We start from the raw sequence: 7,789 nt of genomic DNA, 5'->3' as shown, positions 1-7,789 counted from the left end.
GAGAGAGAGAGAGAGAGAGAGAGAGAGAGAGAGAGAGAGAGAGAGAGAGAGGATTGTGTACATCAGGATACATTTTATATCTCTTTCTATCTTATGAGTGTTTTTGTTGTTGATAATCTGATTGCAAATATTAGTGTAATATTGATATCTTAGAAATCTTTCATTTTTTGGACTTCTGTCTTTGAGATTGTTCAGAATATATAGGTATAGAATATACGAATTGTGGTAGCCTTGGAGAATATATGCATTTATATTAATTGATAAACATTCTTTAAAAAGCAAAAAAAACCTTTCATAGACAATTATATTTATCACTTTGTTCTTCTATTTATTGTGGTATACATGTAGGTTGCTAGGGTTAGGTATATGTTGGCAAAGATACATAGAGATAATTGTAGGGCTTTAAGATATTAATTACCAAAATTCCCGGTTGGTAGTAGCGGAAGTAGCTTCCTCTTGCGCTGGGCAGGGTTTCCCACTCGGAGCCTCGCCCTCAAATGTCCGGGCACGAGACTAATCTGGTGGTCATTCCGAAACCGAAATCGGGAAAATTTTCGTTGTTCTAACGAGGTCAAGAGACTAAACTAACCTTCGTCTAATTAAACCAGATAGAAGGAAACTATTATAGACTTATCTTGAAGAAATCAACGCTTTTTTCCTAATTGAATCAGGCACAGCCGTTGATCTATTCATTTGAAGTCTTCAGACTTTTATTTAACTACTCAAGTTCTAAGTGTATTCCTATTAATCAATTTTATTATTAAAACTCTACCGATTCCATCCGGCCCATGGGTTAGCCACCGCTTAACCACTGGAATTGGTAGAACTAGACAAGTACTCACCCACCCATAATTGAATGCCTTTCTTAACTTTTTCTTTAGAATACAAATATGCACACACTCCTCTTTAAACTACAGATATGCACACACTCCTCTTTAAACTTTAACTTATAAAATAATCCATTGACAAACAATTGTTGGTTAAGATGTGATAACTCAAAATTTTCATCCAATCCTTGTTTCTCAACAAAAACAGTAGCACTCTGGACTCTCCGTCGAGACCAGCTGGTCAGCAACAACGAGATCTAGTAATAGATTACAATAAACATTGGTCCATCATACAATATCTTCCTCGACATACGCATGGGTGTCCTCGGCACCGTGAGCCCGTGCATCGCCTGGTCAGAACCCTCCAGGATCCTCCTTAGGTGTCTTGGTACTTCACTCAGGGACCGCTTCATCGGCCCTCATCCATCGTACCAAAAGTGCACCATTTTAACCGTACCGAGGCTGGTCAAGACAGGCTTTCCCGCGTGAGCTGTCCTTTGAACACTCCCCCGCCAGCTGTTGCAACCGAACTTCCCTTAGAAAAACACATATACCAAATGCTCCCTCTAGCATTTTGGCATAAGATAGTCCTTTAAGAAAATAGGGTTTCTATGCAAGTTTTCAGTTTTGATTTTCTTTTGAATACAATGAGTATATCTTAAATCCGCGTCCCCAAACTGAACGGGTCACATCATCTTTCCTTGAAACTGACGAAAGAGTTTGGTCTTGGTCATAGTCTGATTTAGGTTTCGAGTCTGATAAGGTTCTTCCTGAACTATCTTTCTAAAAAAAGAGGTGATATTTTAATTACTATCTTACTAAATTTCATTAATTGAATATTCACTTAACTGATTTCTAAACTAATCACGAATTCTGATGAGGAATAATTAATCATTTATTTAAAATTCTGACTTGGATATTTTTTTTAAAATTTTCTCATTACAATCCGAGTGAATATAAAATGATAGAAATTTCTCTCTTAGAGTATTTACTTATTTATTTGTCAAATACTCATAGAAATTAAACATAGAATTAAAGAGAACTCTAATTTCGATATAAAAATTCATTATGCATCTATTTATGCATAAAATCCAACTTCAATGGAAATAACACTTTTATATAAAAGAAAATCCTTTTATGCATCTATTTATGCATAAAATCAATTTAATAGGAATAACACTTTTAAAATAAAAAAAATTCTTTTATGCATCTTTCCATGCATAGAATTTAAATCTAATGAAAGTAACACTTTTATAATTAAAAAAAATCTTTTATGTATCTTTCCATGCATAGAAATTAAATCTAATGAAATTAACACTTTTAAAATAAAAAAATTCTTTTATGCATCTTTCCATGCATAGAAATTAAATCTAATGAAAGTAACACTTTTATAATTAAAAAAATTCTTTTATGTATCTTTCCATGCATAGAAATTAAATCTAATGAAAATAACACTTTTAAAATAAAAAATTTCTTTTATGCATCTTTCCATGCATAGAAATTAAATCTAATGAAAATAACACTTTTATAATAAAAATTTCTTTTATGCATCTTTCCATGCATAGAAATTAAATGAAAATAACACTTTTATAATAAAAAAATACCCAATATGCATCTTTCTATGCATAGAAATTGAATCTAATGAAAATAACACTTTTATAATAAAAAATTTCTTTTATGCATCTTTCCATGCATAGAAATTAAATCTAATGAAAATAACACTTTGATAATAAAAAATTTTTTTATGCATCTTTCCATGCATAGAAATTAAATCTAATGAAAATAACACTTTTATAATAAAAAAATATCCAATATGCATCTTTCTATGCATAGAAATTGAATCTAATAAAAATAACACTTTCATTAAAAAAAATCTATTATGCATCTTTCTATGCATAAAATTCAAATCTAATGAAAATAACACTTTTATAAATAAAAAGAATTTCTTTTAGAATGCACAAACGGTGGGGATTATTCTTTTTGAATAACATAAAGATAAAACTTATTTCCACAAAACTTAAGAAAATTTTACCATAACCTCCTTTGTATGGCTGACCATTTCTCAATTTTTACATTCTAAATTTACTTTAAAATTTATCCCAAGATGAAATAAAGCACTCTAATCTAATCAATTTTCACTTTTAAAGAGTAATCAATAGGAAAAGTTTAACTTAATTTATTTGTTTCTCATTTTAGGATAAAGAAAGGCTGAAATTCTTAATGAAGAGAAGGGGGAAGCCTTTTCATCAAGGCTTAACATGCATATTCACATTAAAAAGCAAAGAATTTTAAAAAACCATAGATTAGAATTAAAAAAAAGTAGAATTATTAACTTACATGGAGTTTTGTGAGCTTTCCTTTGGCTTGAGGGATTGAGGGTTCTACTCTTGTTTGGATCAAGAGTGGCCACCAATTCTTTGTAGAGGAATTAGTCAAAAACAAGTGAATTATCAAGTGAATTCAATGTTTTTAGCTTTGGGGAGGAGTACAGTAACAGTGCATAAACACTATTAAGCTTTTACAAAGGGGGAGGCTTCTATTTATAGGAAAAAGTGGGTCTCTAACCAAGCAAATTGATTCTAGAATTTTCGAGATCAGTTTGGTCAATTTTTGACCATTTTGGGTCAGTTCAGCTTACTTTCTAGAACTAGACTTGAATTAGGAGAGAGGAGAGATGAAATATCTCATTATTTGAGGGTTTAAAACTCCTCCACACATGTGAAATAGGTGCCTCCTTCATGAGGGGGAATCCCCACTCTGAGGTGTCAAAATATCATTTTTTTAGTATTTCCTTTGGTCCTTAGTCCACTCTTCATCTTATGTGAGTATTTACTCATTTTTGGGGGGTTTTTCTTTATTTCTTCAATTTATCTCCTCCCTACATTTGGATTAATCTAATTGGCCCCTCAGAACCTTAATCTAAAATTTTCAGAAAATCTAGATCCTTAGGCTAAGGTCTTTTTAGCAGATTATAATTTATTTCTAATGCACCTTAGGAAATTCTTTTTAAACTTCTGTTTCGGGGGAATTTATTTTAATAAGAAAGGATATTTTTCCATCTAAAGATATCTAAAAACTAAGTTATCTCTCTCTAGAACATTTTCTCTCTCTAGGCTAAAATAGGTAGAAACAAGATCTTTTATTATTCTCAAAAGGGATTGATTACAGGGGAAGATATTGGACATCTTGAGGGGTTGGGAAGGAATCTTACATTCTCCCCCACTTGAAAAATGCAAGATGTCCTCATCTCGCAAACTGGGGGTAATCCCGCATTAGTTCAACTTCTTTCTCCTCCCAGCAGGTGGCATCTTCAAAAGGATAGAACTTCTATTTGAATAAGAATTCTCTCAGAATTCTATTCGTGAGAACCTTTTCTCGAACATCAAGGATTTCTTCAGGTTGGAGTTCCATCAGCCCTTGGGTTGAAGAAATTAAGAGTTCATCATTAAGCACATGATTCGGGCTTGGTACATACTTCTTATAAGTAGGCTGACATGAAATACATTATGTACTTTGAGATGAGGAGGCAGAAGAAGTTCATAGGCTAAGTCACCTACTTTCTTTGTAATCAGATATGGCCCACAGTATCTGGGGGATAACTTCTTGTACTTCCCAAGAGACAGAGAACTTCTTTTGGGGCGTACGCGAATGAAGATCTTCAAAACTTTCTGTTTGACCTCTTCTTATCTGCATACTGCTTCTGTCTATCCTGGGCAACTCTTAAATCTTTGCGGATTGATTGCATCTGCTGCTCCATGTCGTCAAAGCATCTGTCTAGACATCTCAACCCTAATCAATGGGTTGGAGCAAGTTAATGGTGTTAGGCAATCTTGTCCATACAGAGCTTTGAAAGGGCTCATCCTGATGCTTCGGTGATAAGAGGCATTGTAGGCGAACTCGACTAGGTGCAGATAGCTTAGCCACTTCTTGTGTTCCCTACCACAGCATGACCGAAGTATATCTTCGATTACTTGGTTCACCCTTTTAGTTTGACCATCGGTCTCGAGGTGGTAAGCTGTGCTGAGATCCAAGAAAGTATATTGCTTCGAAAAATGCAGTCCAGAATCTTGACGTGAACTTGGGATCTCGATCACTTACTATTCTCCTGGTGGGTAGGCCATGCAATCTGAAGATTTCCTTGAGGAACAATATGGCCACATCCACAGTGTAGGTTTCTTTTACTGGAATCAGATGGGAAACTTTGGTTAGTCTATCAACTACCACAAAGATGGAGTTGTAACCTGATTGCACTAAAGGTAGTCCAGTAATAAAATCCATACTGATACATTCCCACTTCATTTGGGGGATGTCTAATGGATGTAACTTTCTAGGCATTTTTACTCTTTTTGCTTTGACTTTCTGACAATTCAAGCATTGACGTACATGATTAAGTACATCCCTTTTTAGTCCAGGCCAAAAGAAGCTTTTCTTCACAGGCATGTAGGTCTTGATGAAACCTGGATGTCCTGCAATAAGGCTGTCATGGGCTTCATTTAGAATTTGACCTTTAGTTCCCTCATCATTGGGAATGCATAGCCTGCTATTATAATACATAATTCCATCATCCAGGCTGTACCCTTGAACTCGGTTCAACTCCTCCTGAGGAGCTTTCCTGCATAAGTAGGGTAGCAATAGGGCCAAAGAATCTATCCTGCATGATCTTCTCTCTTGCCTCATTAATCAATGGACTTGACACCATTGTGATTTCAAGTAAGGAGGCTTTTCTGCTGAGGGCATCTGCTACCACATTTTCTTTGCCTGGGCGGTACTTGATTTCAAAATCAAATTCCTACAGGGTCTGCATCCACCTTCTTTGGCGCATGTTGAGATCCTTCTAAGTGAAGATCCACTTTAAGCTCTGATGATCTGTCATCAAAGTGAATCTTTGACCTAGTAGGTAATGTCTCCACAACTTCAAGGCATATACTACTGAAAGTAGCTCCAAGTCGTGGACAGCATAATTTCTCTCATGCATTCTGAGTTTTCGGGATTCATAGGGCCACTACATGACCTTCTTACATGAGTGCACCTCCCAGGGCAAAACCACTGGCATTAGTACTACCTCAAAGGGTAGAGAGAAATTTGGTAATTTTAGAACGGGATTGGTTACCAAGGCAGTCTTTAGTTTATCAAAAGCACTCTGACACCTGGCAGACCATTGAAACAGGATATTCTTCTTGAGAAGATTAGTCAGGGAGGAAGCTATGAGAGCATACTTAGGTATAAAAATTCTATACCAACGAGTTAGTCCCAAGAATCCTCTGACTTCTTTCACTGTCTTTGGTTCAGCGGAATCTATGACTGCTTGGACTTTTGTGGAATCTGGAGAAATCTCGTCTTTGGATACCAGAAAGCCCAAGTATTCAACATGGTCGACAGAGAAAGTGCATTTGCTCTTTTTAGCAAAGAGTTGGTGCTTCCTTAGAATCTCAAGAACTTTTCGGATGTGAGGTTCATGGTCAGCTACAGGCATTTGTCAATCCAAACGGCATGACTGTAAATTCATAGTGCCCATAACGAGTATTGATGGCTGTCTTCGGGATATCTTGCTCATTAATCCTGATCTGGTAATACCCTGATTTAAGATCTATCTTTGTGAAGATCTGGGCTCCACTTAGCCTGTCTAGAAGCTCATCAATTCTAGGGATAGGATACTTATTCTTAATTGTCAGCTGATTGAGACCGCTGTAGTCCACACAGAGTCTTAGCGTTCCATCTTTCTTTTTCTGAAAGAGAACTGGTGCTACCCAAGGTGAAACACTGGGTCTTACAAACCCTTGTTCTAACAGCTGCCTAAGCTGTTTCTTGAGTTCAATGGCTTCAAGGACTGGCATTTTGTACGTGCGCTGGGCTACTGGATGAGCTCCGGGGGTCAATTCTATCACATGATCTACTTCCAAAATCGGAGGCATCTCGGTTAGCTCTGCTGGGAATCAATCATCATATTCACTTAACCATTCTGGTTCTTTAGCTTTTAACTTTGTGTCTAATTGATTCATTTTGACAACAAAAATGAGATGTTTGTTTCTAAGTCCTTTTAGTAACTTAGAAGCTTTTACTAATTGCAGACTTAGGAATCCTGAAATTTCGGTTCCTTGAACTTTGTTTCTGTGAAGGTCGTGGAAGAAAATGGTCCCATTTGTGATAGTGAATGTCGGCTTGATTTTTGTGGAGCCAATCGATTCCAAGGATCCCGTCGAAAACAAAGGTAGGACTCTGAACTGATAGTCAGTTATATTCCCATCTAGATACGATCTGTCTCATGGTGAGTGAAAAGGAGGCCAATTCAACTTGCATAGGTTTCCCTGATTTTTGATCTAAGACTAGCTTACGCAAGCATCCAGGGGAAGTAAATGAATGAGTGCTACCTGAATCAATCAAAAGTTTGAATGACTTACCCTTATACTCAGCTGGAGTATGGATGACCGAGAATTGATGATTTAGCCCTTGGTTTTCAATTGCGACATAAATCTGGCCTCTTTCCTCTTCCACTACTTCTGTTATTGTAACCGCTCTGGCTGTTGACTGGGGTGGAACTCTTTCTCTTTGGTTACCCCAGTTCTGGGAGGGAGTTCTGAGATTACTCTATATAGAGGCAGATGGCTGAGCTGGATTCCTCCTGGGATTGCCCTCATTTGATTGATAGGAAGGGGATGGTCTTTGCATTCTAGGTCCTTGACTTCCCTGCCCTCTTGACATGGCAGGAGTCGGGCAGTCTTTAAGCTGGTGTCCAAAACCCTGACATCCAAAACATCTGTTTTCACTTCTAAGCTCCTCCCTCTAAGCCTTGGCAGGACCTTGACAACAAATGCCTTGGTAAAGTCGTTTGCCATTTTGACAACTTCCGCCATTGAGACTGGCTTGGCATTTTTCACTAAAGTATCTAATGGCTCGTTCATTCCTCGAATGAATCTGGCCACCATCAGTTGCTCTTCATCCAAAAGTGGAGAATATTTGAGGAG

This window comes from Cibotium barometz, chromosome 19, assembly GCF_041138505.1.
Source record: "Cibotium barometz isolate CiBa-2024 chromosome 19, ASM4113850v1, whole genome shotgun sequence".
Lineage (NCBI taxonomy): Eukaryota > Viridiplantae > Streptophyta > Polypodiopsida > Cyatheales > Cibotiaceae > Cibotium > Cibotium barometz.
Note: the sequence above shows the minus strand (reverse complement) of the source record.